We start from the raw sequence: 23,991 nt of genomic DNA, 5'->3' as shown, positions 1-23,991 counted from the left end.
GATTATCAGTTGTTAGGTTTTTCTGCACCTGGATTTACTGGGTGCAGAAAACCAGGACACAATCTTTTTCCAGACAGAAAAATTAGACTGAAAAGACGCATAAGACTCTGGGTACAGCAGAAGCAGCCAAGACTTATGCTGGTTTTTTTCACTAACTGGGGGAAACACACAATTCTTCCCTCTGTTGGTGTTCACATTTGTTGTCGGCCTGTGATTCGGCGTTGAGTACAGAGCGTATCGATTAGAGCCGAGGGGCCGAGCCGAAGAGGAGTTGACGAGCAAGCGGAGCGGAGCCTGGGACGACTGCCAGGGTTTGTTTTGTGACCGGTTCCCGCTTCACCCGCGTCCGGTTATACGGGCGCTTTAAGTTCTACAGATCTGCTTTGGGGGCAGGAACGGACGCTGCCGGCACCGCGGTGCTAAGTCGCTTGTGGTGCTGCTCGTGCGGCGGCTGCTGCAAGGCACAGAGGAGCCTTGGCCTGCCACCTGATTTATGTCAAAAATGTGTTCATTCATTTTTTTTTTCCACAGTCCACAGGCAAAAATTACACCATCACTTGGTCCCACGCAGGGGATCAGAAAGCCTCAACAGAATTATGACAGGTGGACAAAGTACATTGATTAATATAAACCAGCTCCTCCTCTTATTAGATAAGTCAAATGAAAGATACAGCTTTTAAGTGCCCCGGAGCTGAGACAGAGAGATAAAAAAGAAAAAAAAGAACATCATGCAACTTTGCTAAGCCAGCAGATAGGTCTAAAGAAAACTTAACGGCCTTCTGTAACGGTAATTTCTCCAGGTTGCTCCACCGAGGTGTTGTATGCGGAATAGCCAAAAAGCGTGGACAAACTCATCCTAACATGGGATAAGTAATTATGAATCTAACAAGGAACAAAGATAAAAAACACAAAAAAATCAACCCCCACCCCATCCTTGGTGGCGGTGTGTTCATACTAACGAGAGGTTGGTCGACACTGGGATTGTGATCAAAACTGGAAGAGATGGCGGGCTTCGATGGTGGAGGGACACACCGCAGAAGGACGGCCCTGGGAGAGGAAGGAGATAAGGGGGCCCCATTTAAATTAAAAATTCTTATAATTATCCCTGAAAATATCAGCCATACGTTCTAGGCTAAGCAGTCTCCAAAGATGAGAGTGCCATAGGGAAATAGCTGGAGCCTCCCTTCTCTTCCTCAGATCTCAGGGAACTGCCGCCTGATTTTACGTATACACAAAGCATTGAGCAGAGCAGAGCTGAGCCGAGAAGTGGAGTGAAGTGTCTACATCTGCCGTCTGTAGTGGGACTGGCTCTGGATCCCGCTCTTGCTCCTGAAGGATTGCCAGCATTCTCCCTTGTACTCTTGACAGCGATGAATAGCAACGAACAAGCAATGAACAGTGAGTGGTGAGTGACAAGTGGCAAGAGGTGTGTGGCGTGTGGCGAGTACTTAAGGTTGAACGGTCCGTAAGTCGCTGAGCCATTGGAGTCTGTAACAAGTCCGTAATACAAAATCTGAGAAATTATGCAAAGGGGAAAGTGACAATAGACTTTGACCCTGTTGAAGCACCCCTCGACCCCTGAATTACTCTGCATGCCTTGACTACAGCCCTACCTGGAGCCCGGATATTAATGAATCGGTTAATTAATTAATTAATTAATTAAGTAACCAGCAGTACCGGCAGATTCTGTACCGAGGTGTGCTTTGGGGGTGTTTTCCCTTGGAGGTATTTGGTGGTGTTTTGTCCTATCAAAGCACCCTTTGGTCTTGTCACCGGCCCCTTTGATTCTCTGAAAGAAGCAAGACTTCTTCACCTATTATGAGGTCAGGAAAGGAGCGGCCACCTTTCCCTGCTATCAAAAGGAAAAGAAAAATACAACAAACACTAATACTAGATACGTTTAAAATAAAACAGGCAGGTGACATATAGTCCTTTAAATCATCTAAGGTCCATACATTTGCGATACTAGGTAAAGTCGCTGTCAAAGTTTGATTTTATGAAAGATCCAACTGGTGCTATGCTAACTTTGCTAATAACCCCTGTGATCTTCAAACTCCAATTAAACCACTGAGTAGAGCAAATATTATATCCCCTAAGCAAGGAGTAAGTGAACCAGGCCACCCTGAGTCTGAAGCTGAAGTCGATCGAATGTGAAATTCAAATAAGGACCAAGTCAACCATTGGTGTCAAATAACAGACCTAGAGATGTTAACTATTCCACTTACTGGTCGTTCACAATAAGAGGACGCAAAATGCACAAATCTAACAATGGGAGATACTCGGCACTTACTACAAACTAGGCAGCCAATGCCAATAGAAGTGCAAGTAAAAATCAGAAAAGCTAACGGGATAGGGGAACCATCACCTTTTTGGGCCAAATAAATCAACAAGAGCAAGATGCTCCAAATTAACTAAATGGTGGGGTGAAAATCATAAGGGAAGCCAATACCCCCACTGAAATCGGATCTTACTCTGTCTAAAATAAATTCAGCTAAAAAACAGGACCAGCCGAAATGTAATCAAAATAATGCATCTCAAATTAATAAGGACGAATACAACAGCAACCCAGAAACTCTGCAGCGTTGGAGTACTCCGTATCAAAAAGATGTTTTGAATAGTAGTCCACAATTCATTAATTCTTGTGAAGAGGGAGATGATTTTCAAGGACCACAAAAAGAGGAGTATAAGGACCTATCATTCATAAATGGGCAACACCATAGCCCAGGTACTCAGGCACCAGGAAGTGGGAACGCAGGAGCAATTTGGGATTTATTCTTCAAAACCTCGCAATTAACTCTGGAAGCTTTAACATATCAGTCCAACAAAAAGGAGGTCCAAATAGATCTTGAGCGCTACGGCATCCTCTGTTACCAGAATTGAGCAGAAGATAAAAACGCAAAATAATCTAATAGTAAGGGCGCAATCTCAGCCAATATCTACGTATGCAGAGTGTAGTTGTGCCCCACTAACTAACAAACTAACTACCATTCCGGATATTTTAAAAACAATAATTGACGATGTAAAAGGGAATTTTCCTAATGTGGGAATTCAACCCATCAAGACCGACTGCCACGCTAAAGATACAATAAAATGTTAAGACAATATTGTTGTTGTTAAAGAAAAAATAGATGATATAACAAAAGATCAAGAAGTGATAAACCTATGCTCGACACAATCAACAATGACAGACGCAGCTCCGGAAGTTCATCTATCAAAAAGAGAAACGAAAAAACAACGGTAGCAAGAAATAAAGTTCTTAAAAGTATAAAAAAATACAAATGCATCAGATATAGTAAGATTGAACACTGGAAACAACCATGACCAAATACCATATAGTGAAGGTGAGGGTAAACAAATGTCTCCAACAAAACCCTTTTAGTTATGAAAAATAAATGCCTAAATAATCAAGCTGATAGTATAAAAATGATAGAGAATGGGAAAATTCAGTCCTTAGAAATGCTGCAAGTGGAGGAAATTAATAAACAGGTGGAAAATAAGCCATCACAATTGGAAACAAATAGAGCAAAGAGGGAGAGTATCAGAGGGGATGAAACGAATAGAGATTTGTTAAAAACCTGTAAGGATATTAAATTACCACAAGATCTGGGAACCGAAACGAAGCAGTTACATAAACATCGACAATCATGGTCTCAAACTGTTAGTAATCATAATGGAAGGTTAACTGAGCATGCTCAAGGTGAAAATAGCCTGCAACAAATTAAATAAAATAACCCAGATCAAAAAGAAGGAGTGGTGCAGGTAATTATTACGCCGGAATATAAATCTAGGAGTAATAATGATATCTTGACTCGTGGGAACATATTACAATAAATTGTGTAATGCAGTACCCTCATTAAAGAAAATTAAATGTACCGACATAGAATCAATTGAATTCCTCACAATCAAGAATAATAATCGTGAATCAACATTAGTAACTTAGACATCATCTACTGCCGCCAGCCGTATTATGCAAGAACATAATCTCTTTCAGGACTGGGGAATAAAAATAACAACTCCCCTGCAACCTTCCTATCCTAGCCCTTTTGTTTCATCAAAATTACAAAATCATAACCAAATGAGAACCAAGAATAATAAGAAATATTCAATATTAAAAACTCCATAGGTATGACCAACGGGCATCTTTTAAAATCATTAGACGTAAAAATAGGAGACCGATTATTTGACACTGTCAAATTAGGTTGGCTATCAGCAGCCCTCCATAATGTCAGGCAGGATTGACATCTACACTCTGAAGTTCCTTTAAGGGGCCCAACAATTATGAATGAAAGGGTCAGATTATGTTTGTGGAATATAAATGGGGTTCCAGCAAAGATTCAGAATAACGAACTTGCTACTCTGTGCTGTTTTCAAATCATTTGTTTACACGAGACTTGGGCTTTAGTTCCTTTTAGATGGGAAGGTTATAGGGTTATTACTCATTAGCTAAGAGAACAAGTAACTATGGCAGACCTTTTGGGGGTTTGGCTATTTTTATATCAACTGAGCTAAAAATGGAAAGTGAAATGGACGTCCCAAGTCAAAAGGATTATCTAATTGTCAAAATACGATACAAGTAAAAAATTATAATTAAATCTCTTGTAGTAATCAACGTATATAATTACGAAGAACAATGGCGACCAATTTGATAAATTTGATAATTATGATATTGCAGCAACTGGACAATGGCACCCAACCTGAGATTATTATTACCGGTGTTTATGAAATGAAATGAATGAAACTTATATAGCGCACGACTTACCCTGGGGCATCTCAGCGCTTGCTTAGGGAACCCGTCCTGGTATTCCCCTGTGAGATAACCCTGGCAGGGTATCCACAAGGTGAAAGCCAGGCATCCCACCGCGAGGGGCCGTTGTGGAGATTAAGCAAGCTATTGCCCAGAGTCGCAGAGTGTGAACCCGTGAGTCGAGAAGGCACCGGAGCGAGAATTAACGAGTCCGTGGAATTTTTGAGCCCAAGACCCGCCGAGGCGGGGAATTGAACCCTGGTCCCGGGCCGAACTCAAGCTCCAGGTCTGCCGCCTCTAACCCCTGAGCCACACTTCTCCTTTATAACATGAATATGCTATGGTCTTACGATAGAAATGTTGAAATACAACGGCAAAATTACTTATGGTCAAATCCAAGTCTTTCATCAACAATGGGCATGAGGGAACAAAAGAATGAAAACATCAGCAAGACTCTTGTAAAAGAATTAGAAAAAAACATAATTAGAATTAGAAACCATAGGTCTAAGAGAGCTAAATGGGCGATTTCCTCAATATTCGCCACCAGCATGGACTTTTCAAGCAGGAGATCATAGGTCTAGAATAGATTATCATCCTGTACAAGCATTGGGGTGACTGGAGTGACAGAACTGCACCTATACTATATTCATGATACTCCTAAATGCCCCTAGAGGGGGAAGAGGGTATCAGTACCAGACGCACCTGTCTGCAGCACATGATAGTCTGGCATGCCTGCACTATCTTTTCACCCAGACTGTCCATAAAGATGATTTTAGTGCCACTACACACATAGCAGGGGGAATCTCAGATGATTCGCTGGTGGAGGTGCAACTCGATGGTCCGGTTGTGGACTTCATGCTACCCCCAAGGGTTGATCCGTGATATTTATAAGACAAGACGTTCAAAGCTTGTATGAGAGATGGAACAGACCTCTATTTTAAGGCGAACGGGCGGCCTGTTGAATCAGCTTGCGTGCTATAGGGTGAATTCAAGGCAGGGAATGTGCTTTCCTGGAGGCTCGCTTGGCAAGTGGGGAATCTGTTTCTCTCCCATTACACCATCAACTGAAGCAGCACACATTAAGAGCACTAATGGAAAATAGCGTGCACTCAAGCGCTGGCTACCCAGCATTGTATCTATGATGTTGGTGAGAAAGCCAATGAGTTGCTTACATGGTTAGAGAGACAAGACAAAGGACGGAACTGGATCCTTGAGGACACAGACAACAAGGGGACGGAAATACTGGGAGAATCTTCCTGAAAGACCTGACCCTGCCAATGCTAACGAATGAGGACCGAGACGCACTAGACCAAGACCTGACAGAGCAGGTCACGGTTGAGGGGGTCTCCTTGCAGAGGCTGGAGGTAACATCGAGGAATCCAGACGAGGTCAGCTCATGGTGGACTCTCGCTCTAGACTGATTGGGAGCGATCCTCTAGAAAGGAGCTAATCCTGCCAAAGGATGAGCCTTGAATGCCGGCCTCCTTGACACGGTCCACCAAGATCCCATGGTCGACCGTGTCAACAGCGACCGAGACATCCAACAGCACCAGAGCCTGAGGAGTATCCATGACAGCCTTCTCTCACAGGGAGCCCAATATGTTATGTTATGTTATGTTAACAAATTCTTCTATAGTGCAACAGCTACTCCAAAAGGAGTGTCCCAGGGCTTTGGCGAAGAGGTCCGCAGAGGGCAGCAACATAACAGAAAATAAGGAAAGGCGGGGGCCCTAGCTGGTGAAAAGCCACGTTTTTAAAGCCTTTCTGAAGGACATAAGGTTAGGGATCTGTCTCAGAGAAAGGGGAAGCTCGTTACAGGCACGAGGAGCCAGGTGGCGAAAAGAGCGGCCACCCAGTCTAGCGCGTTTGATGGTCGGAACTACCCTTTTAGACAAGGAGGCAGACCTTAAAGCTCTATTAGGCTTATAAAAAGCAAGGCGTTTTCTGATGCAACTAGGGCCAATTTCATGAAGGGCTTTGAAGGTCAGCGTCAGACTTTTGAAAAGGACTCTCTTAGCTATGGGAAGCCAGTGCAATTCTCTTAACAGATCAGAGGCACCAGTACGTCTAGGGAGCCCGTAGATGGCACGGGCATCTGAATTTTGGACTACTTGAAGTCGCCTCACAAGGTATTTAGAGAGTCCTAAATAAAGAGCATTTGCGTAGTCTAATCTAGACCCAATAAGTGATTGAACAATGACCCTTCTATGATTGATTGAAATCAAGGGGAGAAATTTTCTGAGCATCCGAAGGATGCCGAAACATTTCCCGGAAAGGCAAGATATTTGGGGTCCGAAAGCTAGGTCATTATCGACAATGATTCCTACATTTTTAGCTTTGATGGACGCATTTGCAGGTGGAAACAGGTCTTGCGGCCACCAGCTTTTCCAGTTCGGTTCAGTGGCGCAGCCAAAGAAAAGCAGCTCCGACTTATCGGAGTTGCATTTTAGTCCGTGCCCTCTGAACAACCCAAAGACTGCCTCTAGGCAGCTTCTGATGAGAGTCCCGTCAAACACCTCATTCTTGCCACATGTAAACAAGAGTTGGGTGTCGTCGGCGTAGGACACGATCTGAGCACCGAAGGACTCCGCCACCTCTGCTAGGGGGGCCAAAAAGATGTTGAAAAGCAGGGGGCTAAGAATAGACCCCTGAGGGACCCCTACCTCCAGAGGTGCCATGTCGGCGGAGTGCGGGGGCGCCCAGATCGTTTGTCGACGGTCGGCTAGAAAGGATTTGAGCCAATTCCACACCGTCCCCCGAAGACCACACTCCCAGAGTCGTATTAGGAGGGTGTCATGGGGAACGGTGTCGAACGCCGCCGACAAGTCCAACATGACCAACATGGCCTTTCCTCCAACATCCAACACCTCTCTGATAGCGTCTGTGACTTCCAGTAACGCGGTCTCCGTGCTGTAATTAGCATGAAAACCAGATTGAGTGCTGTGCAACAGATGGTTCTCCTCGATAAAATTAGAGATTGATCTGTGCACGTGTCTTTCTGCCACTTTCGCCAGAGCGGGGAGGAGAGAGATTGGCCTGTAGTTGGCATGGACGGTAGGATCTAGGGCTGGTTTTTTTAGAAGTGGAAGAATGAGAGCACACTTCCAAGCCCGAGGGACTACACCAGAAGACAGCGAGGAGTTGAGGATGGGATTGATGAGACCATTTAGGGCCGGAGCTATTTTGTTGAGACATGGGGCTGGGCAAGGATCAAGAGGTGAGCCCGACTTCAGCCCGGACAAGAGGTCTAAAGAGGAATCAAGACTCAGCGGGGGAAATTCCCAGAGAGTGGGAGCCAGAACAGGTTTTGAGGAGGAGTGGGCAGCTGGTAGATCTACATCAGTTTGTTGGGAATAGACAGCAAGGGAAGCTTGGATGGACGTTATCTTATTAACAAAGTAATGGGCCAGTTCACTTAGCCAGGATTTTGAATGGGACTGGATCGGGGTGCCTAGGGACGGTGAAGTAAAGTCTTTGACAATTCTAAATATTTCCTTACATGTGTTTCCCGATTCATCGATGCGACGTTCAAGATAGGATTTTTTCTCTTTCCACATCAACTTATAGTAGGATCTAGTCAAATTTTTGAAATTTACTTTCTCCAAGGGATTGTATTCCCTCCTCCAAGCTCTTTCAGCTCTCTTACAATTTTGGCGAGCTTCCCTGAGCTGAGAGGTGAACCAAGGGGCTGAGGGCCGTTTGTTGCCAGACTTAGCTATTTTCTCGGGGACAAGAATCGCCAGTCTTGACGTGAGCCAATCGACAAAAAAGGCTAGGTCATCTTCCAAGTTGCCTGACAAAGTACAGGGTGCACATTCCATAGCCTGCAGTAACATCTCATTAGAGAGAAGGTGGAAGGGTCTGGAAGTACGCTTGGGAGAGGCAGTAAGTTTGATTCTAGAAGATGGAACACAAGAAAGGAAGAAAGTAATTAAATAATGATCCGACCATAACACCGGCTGCGGTGCTTGAAAATCAATAGGAATGGTGGAGTAGACTTGGTCCAGGGTGTGACCCTTGTTATGCGTAGGTTCGTGAATGAGCGGTAGCAGTCCTAATGAGGTAGTTATATCCATAAGTTTCATAGTGTCTGGATTAGTGGCATCGTCCATATGTATATTTAAGTCACCTAGAAGTATGCCGTGCTCCGACTTAAGACAAGGGACTGAGAGTGCTACCTGTAATTCGTCCAAGAAGGGACCTAAAGGGCCAGGGGCTCTATATAGAAGAATACCGGTACATGCCTGAGAGGGGGAGAGATGGAGTGTGAAGCCAAGAGCCTCGGTGTCCTGGATGTTATCAATCGGAAATGTGGTGCAGTGCAGCTGTTTGTTAACTATGATAGCCACACCGCCCCCTCGCCCAGATGATCTATCCCTCCTAATGATGGAAAAATTGGGAGGGATGGCATTAGCTAAGTCAGGGGCCGAGGAGTCATTTAGCCAGGTTTCTGTCAAGAAAAGACAAGACACCGCCAGTATTACAGTCTCCGTTGAGTGGGCAGGCCGAAACCCAGGTTAGTGTGAGTCGAGATAGTTGGATTGTTCAATAAAATTGGACAGGCACTTCACCACATGAGCCTCCAGTACCTTTACCAGGTACGGGAGCAAGGAGATTGGGCAGTTATTCAACGGGATCTGGGAGTCTGCCCCTGATTTCTTCAGAAGGGGAACCACAATTGCCTCTTTAAAGGCCTTAGGGACACAACCCTAAAATAGTGACTCATTCAGAAGAGAGAGGGGTGGACCTTCAAACCGTCTTGCCAGATAAAGTCAATGATTGGGATAGCCCAGATCTGTTTCCGTGGCTGGTCTTTGAAATCATACAAGAAACAGTCGTCGTCCTTCGTGACTATAGGAAGTTGTAATCTCTTGACCGGCCTGTCCATTAGAACATGAAACCCACCTATGTCAGCTGGCGGAGATTCAACAGGAATTGGAGTGGAAGGTGACAGAGTATGAATTTGATAATTGTCCTACTCAGTAAGGAGGGATCTATCACCCACTCCCCTTCTCTGTCGTCGTCAGTTGTGTGTGCGTCCTCCGGGTGATGAGACACTGATGCCACCGGAGGGGTCGGCCCGATGATCGATGAAGGCAGAGGAACAGGCATCTGTGGAACAGATGAGGCCGACTCCGAGGGAGGAAATCGACAGCAGTAGTAATCAAGCATATGTTGCAAATTAGAGATGAGAGACATGGGCATCTGCACAGCTGGATACTCAAGTGGTGGTTGAGTATTAGGCTCAGGGTAATAATCATATCCTTGGTCATCATCAATATCTTGGCATTTGATGAGAAGCTCGGAAGGAGTACGAGCAGTACGGAACCGGTCATCCTCTTCCGAATCCTCCTCATTAGCGTCATAGTCAAAAGCTACACAGGAAGATTTGGTGATGGTTGAGTTGGCAATAGACCCAAAGAAGAGTTCCTACGTTGAAGTAGGGAAACATCCGTCGTTCCTGAAGGCGGCAAAAGTTTTGTTGAAGATTTCAAGAGGACTAGACACATCAAAGCTGAAGGTGGAACCAAGGATGCCGCCACCGACTCAGCGGTCAACGACGAAGAGCGTGGTTGAAGTTCCGTAAGGCAAAGCTTCTCTGCTGTCGACGAGGCAACCGTCGATGAGGCAACCGCCGACAAGCCAACCGCCGACGAAGCAATCGTCGACGAAGCACCAGTCAATGATGAGGCAACCTTCGACATTGTCATGATTTCCAGCCATCGTCATGCCTTCGCCGTTGTCGCGTGCTGCTTGCAGAGCGGACTACAAATCCCAGGAAGCCTAGCGCAGCGAGATTACGCAACACCTAGAGTACGTGTTGCATAACATGAAGGACCGCCTATATAGGCGGAAAGGGAAAGGACGCCGTGTCGGATATTCAGACTCCAAAGCCGACGTATCCTGAAGCAGAGCGCTCCGTGAGCAGAGACTGTAGAAACTATCGAGGATCTTCAAGAGAACGGAGGTAGGAACGCCCCGTGTCTCTGTTACTTGCGGAACAGTGGTCTGCAGCGCGTAAGCGTCCTCTGACTCTGACGAGTCAGCGAGGCTTGGCTCAGGATCCCGAGTTGAGGCTGGTAAGAGCGGCTGCTCCCAGCCCGGTCCAAGGGTCTTCTCGGAGGCCAGGTAAACGGAGGTTGGTGTGAGCCGTAGCTCCCAGCCCCCGTCCTTGTACTAGTCAGGGATTAGTGTTGAGACGCACTCCGGGAGGAGTTTGTGGCGTCTCCACAGTCCTAGCATCCAGAGGTAGGTCTGCTCTCGACCACCTCTCTCTTTTGGTTCTTGAGTGATAAGCAGCGAGAACCGCCAGATTGAGATACCGGTAGAGCGGCTGCTCCCCGTATCCCCAAGGAAGGAGTGGTAGAGAACCCGGCTGGGCGACTCCCACCTTCCTCACGTCTGCTACCCCAACGTCAGAGATCAAGACCCCTCACCGCTATCGAACGGCATTGTCGGCCACTTTTAGCACAGTGCCCTCCGTTGGCGTACAACGGGACCGTTGTACTTGCGGAGGACGGTGCATAACACCAGCGCTGTGAATGGGGTAACGAATACAGACCTGGTGAATTCAAAATGACATTCTGTGTATATACTTCCCGCTACCTTGCACATTATCAATAAATCCTTAAACTCACAAGAAGTGGCTTTGTGTTCTGTGGGTGTCTGTCCCCGATCCTGGGAACGTCAGGTCGTTACAGACATCGAGGCATCCGTCGACGAAGCAGGTAGAGCCTTGAGAGCCATCGACCGTCTCGCGGGCGAAGAGGCATCTGTCGACGACCGACCGGAGACAGTCCTCTTTTTCATCGACGACGAATTGAGGGAGGTGGCAGACGAGCGAGGCTTCACCGACACCATGACAAACGTCAATGGAGAGGACTCTGATGACATAATCATTGTAGGTTGAGGAGAAGAGAAGGTGGAAGTAGTCGTTGTAGCAGTGGTGACGGAAGTCTTCGTCGACAAGGGACCCATTTTTTTAGGCAAATTTGTCTCAGGAAGAGACTTAGATGCCTGAGACTTAGAGACAGATCTCGGAGGCATAGAGGGCACAGGTAGTCCCTTAGAAGGAGCAGGAGCCCTTTTTGAGGAAGAAGTCTGACCTTCATGAGTAGAGGTGTGGTCTTTCTTGAGCACCTTAGTAGATACCATCTCCGCCTCACTAGCCCTCTTCTTAGAATGACAGTCCTGAGAGCGGAATCAATCTCAACATCTGATAAGGGGTTATCCTTGGTCGTGAGTTTCTGTAACCACAGATGGTAGACGTCCCTCTCTGCCTCTTAAAGTCTTTTGAGGGAAAGTCCTGTAGAATTTTACAATCTCTCACCTGACTTTCAGGGTGGAGGCAGTAGATACAAATTTTTGTGGGGGTCTTCGGAATGAAGCCGGAGTTGCCCACAGGACTCAAAGCGTCTGATGAGTGACCTCTTTGTAGTAGACAAAGCAGTGAAGATATTCTGAAGAGTTTCTGAAGAGAAAAGGTAGAGGTACTGAGCAGAGCTCAGGGAGACTCCCTTCACAAGACGTACGGTAGAAAATCTGAGAGCCTGAGCCTCAGAGGAGAAGGTTCCAGAGGGTGCTGTCGCCTGATTGGCTGGAGTTTGGACCATATCTAATGACTTGGACAAGTTATTAAAGTGACAAGTGTTTTCCTGTAAACGTCTATGTTACAATACTTCCTATTGCTCTTTTAACTATGCTTTCGCTATGCTATTGCTATTCTATGTACCGTGGGACTCCCACTTCGATGACAGGCAATGATTCAAGCACGTGAATCTATGAAAGATACCCCATTACTGGGGAACAGCAGATTTCTCACTACTGAAGCTCTTACCCAAGTTGCTTTAGCCTTAGTCATATCTCACATTGACTACACTGACTCTTTACTTTGGCATTCCAGCATATCAATCTAAAAGACTGCAACTAGTGCCAAACCAGGCTGCTAGATTAATCTATTGCCAGCCAAGAATGCAGTATGTCACCCCTCTTATGAAAAAGTTACATTGGCTTCTGGTAGTCGAACTCAGTGCATTCAAGTTGGGATGCCTCCTCTTTAAAGCTCTCCAGGGCAACTGCCCAGTGTCTGTATTTACTCGGGTCTAGAGATATATCCACATTCAGGATCTTAGGTCTTCCCATTTGAATCCCCTAGCTACTCCATCCTTTAAACGCTAGAAATTGGGGGAACTAAGATTTGAGGTTCTGGCCCCTCAATTTTGGAATTCTCTCCCTCAGGACATTAGCTCGATGATATCATATTCTCAATTTTGGAAACACTTAAAGACCTGGCTCTTTCGCCAGACTTATGAATGAATCACTTAGCGGCAGGACTCCCTTGTCCGCAGCGCCCTGAAACCTTGTGGTGTACGCACGCTTTATAAGTATTTTTAACATAGCATAGCATTTAACATCGTCTAAATGGGACAACCTGGAAAGTCCATCTGCATTGGCAATCCCAGGTCTCTGTTTCACTTCAAAGCCTATTCCCTGTAGGGTGATGGACTACTTTAGCCAATTGGGATTTCCACCTTTCATTTGCATTAACCATCGGAGAGGCCTGTGGTCTGTTTGAACTAGGAAGTGAGAGCCAAAGATGTTTGACCTAAACTTCTCAAGGGACTAAACCACAGCAAAGGCGTCAATCTAAATGGCAGTTCAATGCCGCTCCCTGGGGATTAGCCTTCTACTGATGAAAGCCAGTGGCTGATCTTGACCTTGGTCATGTTTTTGGGATAGCACTGCTCCTATACCATGTTCAGAGGCATCAGTCTGCACAATGAATTGCTTGACATAATCCGCAGCTTTCTGAACAGCTGCAGAGCACATTGCTTCCTTCAGCGTGTCAAGAGCCTTTAGACAGCTCAGAGTCCAGTTCACTATTTGTGGGGATTCTTTTGGAAGTCAGTTCTGTGAGGGGTGCCACAATGGTGCTATAATCCCTCACAAACCTCCTATAGTACCAGGGAAGCTAAGGAAGGCCCTCACTTGAGTCTGGGTAGTTGGAGCCACCCATTCCAGAATGGTCTAGATCTTGGGTTGTTAGGGTTGAACCTGGTCTCCACTCACGAGGCGACCCAAGTATGCAACCTTTCCCTGCCCTATCTGACACTTGCATGCCTTGATAATGAGGCCTGCACTTTTCAGAGCCTCCAGTACTTTCCTAAGGTGGATCAGGTGCTCCTGCCAGGTGGAGCTAAAGACAGCAATATTGTGTAGAAATGCTGCACTCAAGGATTCCAATCCAGCAAGGGCTTAGTTCACCAACCTTTGAAAAGTGGCAGATGCATTGTTCAAACCAAGGAGCATTACAGTGAACTGGTAATACCCATCTAGGGTTAAAAATGAAGATATTTATTGAGCTCCTGGAGTCAGACCTATCAGCCAGGACTCTGATGTGAGATCAAACATACTCAGATACTTGGCTGCTCCCAACCTGTCAATAAGTTCATCTGCCCATGGAGTTTGGTATTCATTGCTTTTGGTCACAGCATTCATGCCCCAATAGTCCACACAAAACCTCATTTCTTTCTTACCATCCTGGTTATGAGGCTTGGGGATTAAGACAACTGGGCAGGTCCAGGGGCTCGCAGAAGGCTTTAGAACTCCCAATTGCAGCATCATGCTTACTTCAGCTTTGATGCTCTCTTTCACATGTTCAGTCTGCCTGTATATTTTATTCTCGACAGGTAGGCTTTCATCAGCGTCTACATCATGGTTACACCAGCTAGTCTGGGGAGAGGTCAAAAAGAAGAGCTCATTAAACTGATTTAGGACTTGCCTGCAATCAGCCTCCTGGTGGGCAGGTAGGGTGTCTGACAAGACCACACCTTCCACTGACCCATCTTTTGGATTGTTGGACAGGTTAGGGGCAGGTTTACTCTTTGCTTCCTGATCCTGGAACCATGAGCAAGGTCACAACTGCCATGGCATAGTAGCGTGTAAGGCGGTTGACATGGATGACCCTCTTATGACTCCTGTCAGAGCCGGGGTCTACCAGGTAGGTGACCGCCCCTTTTCTTTCTAGGATAGGGTAGGATCCACTCCACTTACCTTGCAGAGCCCTAGGATTCACAGGCCCCAAAACCCACACCATCTGCCCAGCCTGGAACTCAACCATAGCAGCCTTTTGGCCTTACCAGGTCTTCTGGAGCTCTAGGCTGGCCGCAACGTTTTTGCTTGCTTTTTCCATGTACTCATACATCCTGGAGCAAAAGCCAAGCACATAGTCCACTATCTCTTGCTAAGGTTCACCAAGAGATTTCTCCTATCCCTCCTTCACAAGGCACAGTGGTCCCGACAGGAAACCCAAACAGAAGCTAAAATAAGGAGGACCCCACTCCCTTCTGTGGCCCTTCCCAATAGGCAAAAAGCAGGCATGGTAGTAAGACATCCCATCTTCTTTTGAGTTTTTCAGGAAGTCCACCAATCATGCCCTTCATGGTCTTGTTAAATCTTTCAACACAGCCATTACACATAGCAGAGTGGCTTTGGCCACACTGACCAGGACTTATGCAGCGGGGGATTGAAGGTCCCACATTTGGACCCCTAATATTATGCCGTTCAATTGCAACACGCAGCTCGATCGCTCAACACAGACCCTAGTTGGGAAATGCGGCTCTTGGCGGGAATGGTGGATGCTGGTTGTCTTCCAGAGCTGTTAATGGACAACCAACCAACGCAAGCCACAACCGCAACGACGCCACCATCCACCACCCTCCGCACCTGGACCCCGATCAGCACCGAAGACACCATCCGCACCATGAACTCCATCCATTCCGGATCTCCGACTGACCCCTGCCCTCACCACGTCTTCAACAAAGCCGACGCTGTCCTCGCACCCCACCTGCGGGACATCATCAACACCTCCTTCGACTCCGCCACCTTCCCTGAGAGCTGGAAGCACGCCGAACTCAGCGCTCTCCTCAAGAAACCCACAGCAGACCCCACCGACCTCAAGAACTACCGTCCCATCTCGCTCCTCCCGTTCCCGGCCAAAGTCATCGAGAAGACCGTCAACAAACAGCTGGCCGCCTTCCTCGAGACGAATGGATCCCTCGACCCCTCACAGTCCGGCTTCCGAGCGAACCACAGCACCGAGACCGCCCTCATCGCCGCCACCGACGACCTTCGAACTCTGATGGACAACGGAGAAACAGCGGCCCTCATCCTCCTGGACCTCTCCGCGGCTTTCGACACTGTCTGCCACCGCACCCTAGTACAGCGCCTCAGCAACATCGGAATCCAGGAGAAGGCACTGGAATGGATCACCTCCTTCCTCGACGGAAGAACACAAAGAGTCCGCCTACCACCGTACAAGTCAGAGGCCACCAAAGTCATCTGCGGCGTACCCCAGGGATCCTCGCTGAGCCCAACCCTCTTCAACGTCTACATGAGCCCCCTCGCGGCCATCGCACGCCAACACAACCTGAACATCATCTCCTACGCCGACGACACCCAGCTGATCCTCTCCCTGACCAACGACCCCGCCACCGCCAGAGCCAACCTGCACGAAGGGATGAGAGACGTAGCCGAATGGATGACGACCAGCCGCCTGAAACTGAACTCAGACAAGACGGAGGTCCTCATCCTGGGCTCCACGCCCTCCGCCTGGGACGACTCCTGGTGGCCCCCCGCCCTGGGCACCGCACCCAAACCGACGGACCACGCACGCAACCTGGGCTTCATCCTGGACTCCTCCCTCTCCATGACCAGACAAGTCAACGCCGTCTCCTCGTCATGCTTCAACATCCTGCGCATGCTACGTAGGATCTTCCGGTGGATCCCCACCGAGACGAGGAAGACGGTCACCCAAGCCCTCGTCACCAGCCGACTGGACTACGGCAACGCCCTCTACGCCGGAACCACTGCCAAACTCCAGAAGAGACTCCAGCGGATCCAGAACGCCTCGGCGAGACTCATCCTCGACATCCCCCGACGCAGCCACATCTCCGGACACCTGAGAGATCTGCACTGGCTCCCGGTCAACAAGAGAATCACCTTCCGGCTCCTCACCCACGCACACAAAGCCCTACACGACCAAGGCCCGAGCTACCTCAACAACCGGATCAACTTCTACACTCCCAAGCGCCTCCTCAGATCAACCAACCACGCCCTCGCCGCCGTCCCCCGCATTCGAAGAGCGACAACAGGAGGAAGATCCTTCTCCTACCTGGCCGCCAAGACCTGGAACTCACTTCCGACCAACCTGCGCCTGACCCTGGACCACCTCTCCTTCAGGAAGAAGCTCAAGACCTGGCTGTTCGAGCAGTAGCGGCACCCCCCCCCTCCCAGCGCCTTGAGACCCTACGGGTGAGTAGTGCGCTCTACAAATGACCTGATTGATTGATTGATTGATGGAGGAATCAGGTACACCGAGAGATACTCCATATATTGTGCGACAGATGGCAATGGTTTGTAGTGAGAGAACTTAAGTGCGCACCATTCCATAGGGAGCTCCCAATCTGGATATTAAAACCAATCAGGCAGATAGCACTCAGTATGTCCTTCCAGGCATGGAGGAAGGGGGCTGCGAGCAATAGGGTGAATTGTACCCACATGAGACTTATCGCCTGTAAACATACCCGCAAAGAGTTTGGTCTAAGCCAGGGGCAATTTTAACAACATGTGGTGCTTAGCAGACACAACTAAGCACACCTGTCCATGCTATGCGACAGCTCTGCCGCATACTCAAACCCTTGAGATACTGCTAGCGTATGGAACGTGTAGACACCTAACTATGCATCTTTACAGAACAACGTGATCAGATACAGTAGACAGTGGATGTATGACATTACAACGCATGCATTTACAACGCATGCCATCACAACGCAACCATTACAACGCAATCCATTACAACGCATGCCATTACAACGCAGGCGCTATTACAACGCATGCCATTACAACATAAGTATTTGGTAAGTATTTCATTTTAATAATATTAATTTATTTTAAAATTATGTTTGATAAAAGTCATATTTTATTTATATTCATATTTTTAATTTAAAAATTCTATTTTAATTTACTATTCTTACTCCAGAGGGGTGTAATAGCAGGGTAAGTATTTGATAGTGTAGGCGTTAAAATTACTATTCTAACTCCAGGGGGGTGTAATAGTAGGGTAAGTGTTGGATAGGGGCTTAAATTACTAGTCTAACTCCAGGGGGGTGTAATAGTAGGGTAAGTGTTGGATAGTGTAGGGGTTAAAATTACTATTCTAACACCAGGGGGGTGTAATAGTAGTGTAAGTGTTGGATAATGTAGGGGTTAAAATTGTAATTTAAAAAATATTAAATATATTTAAAAAGTTATAATTATTTTAAATTAATTATTTCTTAAAACCCCAAAAAAGTACATTAATATTAAAAATATTTTAAAAAAATTAAATTAATTTTATTGAATTAAAAGAAATTAAAATTAAATTTTAATATTAATAAAATTAAATACTTACCTATACTTACGTTGTAATGACATGCGTTGTAATAGCACCTGCGTTGTAATGGCACCTGTGTTGTAATGGTTGCGTTGTGATGGTAATGCGTAGTAAAAGTTGTGTTGTTATGGCTGTTTCCCGTAGACAGTACACACGGGCCCGAGAGGCCTGTAATTTAGACTATAACATTCCAATGGAAGATCAAGACTGGCAGCGGGCCTGTGAACTAATACGCATGGTTTCTAGTAATGCCCATTTTCGACTGATACATTATAATTTTCTGCAAAGAACCTACTTAACGTCACAAGACCCTCATCGAATGGTCGGGTCTTGCCCAGATATATGCTTGCGCTGCAACACTGTGGGAGCCGATTTCTTACATTAACCATGGTCCTGCGATGAAATACACTCCTTCTAGCAACTAGCTGTCAAAGAAATAATGCATGCAACAAAACTAAGTATTGAGCTGATACCCAAATGCTGTTTATTAGGCCTCTTTAGATGCCAGAAGGGCGCAAGAAGACCTATAAATGTGGTCAGTCACCTATGGTACTGGCATGACGTAGAATTGCAATCACATGGCTGCCCCAGCATGCCCCAACGATTGCGCTCTGGCATAGAGATGGGTCTCTTCTTCTACGGCGGACGCTTCTATCTCGTCTTGGTCAGATTCTTCCCCGAAGATATCCAGAGTGTGTTGAATGCTTTGGCGCTGCCTCTCTCGTCATTGAGCCTGATGATCAGGTAGAGTCCTCTTGGACCGAAACGACTTACAAGCAGGCAGTCTTCCTCCTTGTGCTCCGGAGAGAGGCACAAGTTACAAACTTGATGTAGGTCGGTGCGAGGGTACTTGGCGTGGCATCCAGGACAGAAATGGAATGGAGTCCGTTCCATTTGCAGATGGCTGGCCCTATGCAGCAGGCCAGACGGTTGCCCACGAGGGTTTCTATCAAAATTTGAGAGTTTGCCGATCAATTTGAAATGCGGAGAACACGGAAACGCGTACTGAAACAATACCGTTGAGGGTAGAGTGGACTGAGCATTGAGGGGAACCCAAAGAGCGGTGTTGGAGCGCAGCAATATGGCTCCGAACCCGTTTGGGGTAAAAAACAATTCAACAATGGAGTTGATGCCCATGCACACTATCACCGAAAGGAGGAGTCACCTTACCTTGTGACTGGAAAGACACCAGGGACCGGAGTTGGCTAGAAGCATTGACGACCTTTGGTATTGATTAAATGTAGGATTCCAGGTCACAGGAGGCACTGCTGAATATGGCTGGCTAGCAGCAGTGGTGGCCTCTAGGAAGAAGGAATTGAGAAAGCATAACTGGATATACTGGTTTCCTTAATACCGATAATTGGTTACACATGAATGCCACAACGTGCACTGATATATTACATTACCAAATTATAATATTCTTATATTAATTTGATGTGACTGTTCGCCTTAATATGCCTGCAAAGTTACATAATTCTATTAGGGCCCAGAACCATTTTATTTAGTGATGTCCATCGGCACACTTTCCTGTATCTTGCAGTAAATTGAATATTGGCAAACAGGAGTTTTATTTCCAGAAACAGTGAATTCTTCAGCTTGTCTGTGTATCTTTTATCTGCACCTCACGGACTCCTCACATTCATCTCGAGAGAAGATCCTGCCTCCTACTCATTAGTGTTGTTTCAGTAACTGTTTTTATCACGTGTTCATGTTTCATTGACTTGTATTAGGAGAAAAGTGTATAAAAATACATTGTGTAGCATTAGCATTATATACTCCAACTTGCTTTAGGGTGGATGCTCTCGTCCATTGCAAAGACAATTGTCACTTGTTAGTTTGCTTGGCCTTTTGCTATTTTTGCATTAAATGTATGATAGATGTGTTGGCCTCCAGGTGTGTTGTGTATTATTTTACATAGCACAAGAGATGACGAGGAAAATGACAGTCCAGTATACACATTTTTCATATAAATCAACTCACAGTATACTGTTCTGGAGGTTCAGTCCCACAGACATTATCTCTAACTGAACGTAGGCACCCTAGGAAGCATGTGCTTTTCAAACCAGTTGCCCTCTGATGCGGCGTCCTCGCTATTGGATAAGTCAGTATGTCCTGAATTTTATGAGGGTTACCGTATCTAGTGCACTCTGTTAGACAGCGCTCACCTGTGGTAGTAAGATGTTACTAGGCACCTTATCACCTATGCACGGTGCAGGGCTTTGAGTTACAGAGCTCCTCACGCTGTGGAGAAGATTAGGTCACATTTACCCATTTTCCCATATTTGGTCCTGATGAAATGCCAACAGATTGCTCCATGACTACACAAGGCATGAAAAAGGTTGACCTGAAGTATAGACCCCAGCTTACCAGCAGGTCCATAGGTGATCCACACTTTCACACAGTGATAGGGGTCATTAGTTCCTCAATTTCTCTGGCACCGTTTTTAATCTCAACATGGACCAGGATGATCACATTAACTATATTGTAGCAAATGGTCAATAGTTGATCTTATATTCAGACTTTCACCAATCTCACATCTTATGACACAACATCCTCTGTCCTACTATACACATCCGGCATACTTAATAAAAGATTTCCGACAAAGTGCCCTCTTGTGGTGCCCACCAGGCATTGTAGCGCCGGCCTGGTGAGGAGTATAGCCCAATGATGAAGCATGTCACTTTCAGGTGAGTGAACGCAACTTGTCTTAAAAGCACATGCTTCCTAGGGTGACTGCGTTCAGTTACAGATAATGTTTCTGGGACTGAACGTCCGGAACAGTATACTGTGATTTGATTGTGTTTTATTTTAACAAATGTACATAGCAGATATTGGTGCTTGCTTGTTTCACAAAAATGATCCGATACCTGCCTCGGAGTGCACTTCTTACAGATGAGAATGGGGTTATCATGTTGCTGCTACAAGCTCCTTACCTGTGCGAGTTATCGGGAATGATGCAGGGGGCAGACCCAAATCAGCCACACATGGAGATCAATGACAAATACTGAAGAATTAACAGAGCTTCCAAGCTGGTGACCATTACTTAATTGACCTTGAAAATAAAAGACACATTTTTAGTATTCTGGTGGCTCATGACCATAAAAAACAAAGATTATAAATTCAATATTGTGCCAAATACTTAAAAAATTGACCTGGATGTGCTGAATCGGATGTTCCTTCCACCACTATTGCTTATGGGACTTGTAGTTTTGTTTTTCTCCATAAAAGAATGGTCTCTAAAGTCCCAGTGTTCTACGCGATGTTGGTCAAAATCAGAGGCCTGATGGAGGATGAAGCATGACAGTGCTCTGCTTAGCAGTGAGATGACTGACAGTTCCCCAGCCCTTCCATTTTTTGGCCTACAGAGGCTCGTTGGCCGTTCATATCATATAAAAGAAACTTTTATTGCAGCTCATGTCAACGGAAGAGATAAAACCCCTGGGCGTGTTTGTCAAATCTCAAATGTCAAATGCTTTTATATAGCGCACTTATCACCAAAAGAGGTCTCAAGGCGCTTTGCAGAAGAAAGGCATTGACCTACCAGAGTGGAGACACATCACAGGGAAACTTTATTTGGGAAAGAGCCACGCCTTTAAACCCCTTCGAAACTCCAAATAATTGGAGAGGGACAGAAGATGAATAGGTAACTTATTCCATAGTTGGGGGGCCACATATGAAAAGGATCGGCATCCATTCCTGGACGTCCGGACTCTAGGTTGAGATAGCAAGAACTTTGAGCTGGAGCGAAGGGCTCTGAACGGAGTGTACCACACTAATTTTTTTGCTAAGTAAGAAGGGTCGATGCTGTGAAGGAGTTTATGGGTTAAACTCAAGATTTTTAAATGGCATATTTGGCGCACAGGTAACCAGTGCAGTTTTTTAAGAATGGGTTTAGAGGCAGACCTAGGAGGCAATCCCAGCATAGCCTCGCGGCCGCGTTCTGGATGGTTTGTAGCTTAGACAGCAGATTCTCATTTATGGAGGCAAACATGGCATTTCCATAATCAAGCCTGCTGACGATCAATCCCTAGACCAGGGGCTTTCTGGCTTCAGGTGGGAGCCATTTAAAGATTTTACGCAGTTGGCGAAGTATTCCAAAACAAGTCCCGACAACCTGGTTGACATGAACTTTCATAGAAAGAGCCCCGTCAAGCATGATCCCTAAGTCTCTTACGGCTTCTTTAGGCTCAGGGCTGGGCCCTAGATCATGAGGCCACCAGTCCTGAGACCAGAATGTCTTGGCCTTGCCGAATAGCAAAATTTCTGACTTACTGCAGTTGAGTTGAAGTTTGTTTTCACTCATCCAACTATTAATGTGAATCATACATTGTTTAAAACTAGTACAGGTTTCCTAGGAATTGGATCTACAGGTGATAAGTACCTGAGTATCGTCTGCGTAAGACACCGTAGTGAAGCCATAAGATTTTATAATGTGGGCCAGAGGGCAGAGATAAAGGTTAAATAATAAGGGACTAAGGATCGAACCCTGCGGGACCCCCACAGAAAGAGGGATAGTGGCGGATGCATGAGAATTCATCCTGATATAAGAGTAACGATCCTTGAGATAGTCCGCGAACCAGGCCAAAGCATTGCCTCTGACACCAACCTCCCACAGCCGATGTTTCAGAATGCTGTGGGAGACGGTGTCAAAGGCAGCGGAAAGATCCAATAATACCAGAATGGCTGATTCGCCCCTATCCAAGGAGAGTCGGATGTTATCCACTATTTCAATTACTGCAGTTTCAGTGCCATGAGCGGCACGGAAACCTGACTGCGACGGGTCAAGAAGTGCATATGTTTCAATGTAGGAAGACACACGTTTGTTGACCAAATATTCAAGAACCTTACCAAAGTACGGTAGTAGGGATATTGGTCTGTAATTGGACAGGATAGAGGGATCACTGTTAGGCTTTTTAAGAATAGGCCTGACTTGCGCCAGTTTCCAGCTACTGGGGAAGGAGGCGCTCTCAAAGGAAGCGTTAAAAATACTGGTCAGACCATCAGTCAGCAACGGGAATAGCTCACCGCACTTACGAGGGAGCAGGGGGTCGGTAGGAGATCCTGATTTAATTTTTTTGAGTGCCAATAGCACTTCTGCTGGGGAAGTGGGCTAAAATTCTATCATGGATGGAAAATCAGTGGTTTCAAATGAGGGCTCGGAGCCGGAAGAAACCAACCCACTTAAAGCCACTTTTTGAGAAGAGGAAGGAAATGAGGAATATATTAGTTGGATCTTACTATGGAAATAGGAGGACAGTGAGTTCACCCACTCCAAGGAGGGGACAAATTCTGATTGCTCCACCTGAGGAGTGGTAAATTCCCTGAGTATTTTGTACAATTCTTTGCTGGATTGGGAGGCTTATTTATTCTTTGCGTGATAAAGAGATTTGGCCGCCTTTATATGTTTCATATAATCAAAGTGCATTAATTTATACTTCTTGCGGTTTTCAGGCGTTCTGAACTTCCGTCATATTCTCTCCGCCGATCTACAGTCCATTTTCTCTTGTTTCAGAGTCTCAGTAAACCAAGGTGAGGCGATTCTTTTCAAATTAACTTTTGTTTCCGGGATAATTGCATCAAGCGTGTTTCTAATAGATGTTTCTAATTGAATAGCCATTGTTCCAGTATCATTAGGAAAATTGTCCGGAGGTTTAAAATGCATATGAAACGCCTCAGGAGTCAGTTTATGCCAAGGTCGGATAAGTACGGATTCTTTTTGGGTAGTGGTCCATGACCTGGAAGGTATAGGAAAATTAAAATGTATTAAGAAATGATCCGTCCAGATCATCTGCAAAGGGGGGTCACAGTTTAAATC

At 46.2% G+C, this 23,991-nt stretch overlaps 1 long non-coding RNA gene across 1 annotated transcript in view; it reads right to left on the bottom strand.

Annotated features, from left to right (window-relative positions):
- LOC144807978 (uncharacterized) overlaps positions 1 to 23,991 on the bottom strand; it is a 33,948-nt gene that overhangs the window by 1,485 nt on the left and 8,472 nt on the right. The window contains exons 2-3 of the long non-coding RNA XR_013606547.1: positions 21,110 to 21,228; positions 19,347 to 19,477 (exon numbers count right to left, since the gene is read on the bottom strand). This is a non-coding gene — a long non-coding RNA (uncharacterized LOC144807978). The remainder of the gene's footprint in view (positions 1 to 19,346; positions 19,478 to 21,109; positions 21,229 to 23,991) is intronic.

This window comes from Lissotriton helveticus, chromosome 1_2 (genome assembly GCF_964261635.1).
Source record: "Lissotriton helveticus chromosome 1_2, aLisHel1.1, whole genome shotgun sequence".
NCBI lineage: Eukaryota > Metazoa > Chordata > Amphibia > Caudata > Salamandridae > Lissotriton > Lissotriton helveticus.
The sequence above is the reverse complement of the archived record's forward strand: the minus strand, read 5'-3'. Positions and strand labels throughout refer to the sequence as shown.